At 43.2% G+C, this 597-nt stretch overlaps 1 non-coding gene across 1 annotated transcript; it reads left to right on the forward strand.

Moving 5' to 3' along the window:
- The first annotated feature begins 264 nt into the window (after positions 1 to 264).
- Positions 265 to 371, forward strand: LOC128566079 (U6 spliceosomal RNA). The gene has a single exon (XR_008374376.1). It is a non-coding gene; the product is annotated as a U6 spliceosomal RNA (small nuclear RNA).
- Positions 372 to 597: the final 226 nt, after the last annotated feature.

Here is a 597-nt window from a genome sequence, read left to right on the forward strand (position 1 = left end):
GTCTAGCAGGGTCAGGGAAAAGTTTTGGACCAACTCTTTTGGCTGAACGATCCCTACGGTGGGAATTGCAGTTGGTGTGGTACACATGGAAAGTGAGTCACTTGTCCTTACTGGCAGTCTTCAAGTGGCCTGCGCTTGCCTCTTTTGGGAATTTTGTGGACATTCTTCTTTTCAGGGAAACACTGTCCACGAATGGGGTGATAATTTTAAACATCTGAAAGTCACTAGAAATTGTCCTGAAAACAGAAGAAAAGTTAGTGTGTAGTGCTCGCTTCGGCAGCACATATACTAAAATTGGAACGATACAGAGAAGATTAGCATGGCCCCTGCGCAAGGATGACACGCAAATTCGTGAAGCGTTCCATATTTTTACTGCTTTCAAAAAAAAAAAAAAAAGAAAAGTTAGTGTGTAGCAGGTAGGTATAAGCCTATGTTCACATAAGAAGTATAATAATAGTATCCCAGCGGGGGACAGACTATATTGAGAATATCATTTGTTGCAACAGGATTGAGCCAGTTTCTCTGCATAACCCCTGAGTGGAGTTAACTGCATCCAGGGTCCTGGTGCCACACAGCCAGGGCTTTAGCTGAATCCTA

Source organism: Nycticebus coucang, chromosome 14 (genome assembly GCF_027406575.1).
Source record: "Nycticebus coucang isolate mNycCou1 chromosome 14, mNycCou1.pri, whole genome shotgun sequence".
NCBI lineage: Eukaryota > Metazoa > Chordata > Mammalia > Primates > Lorisidae > Nycticebus > Nycticebus coucang.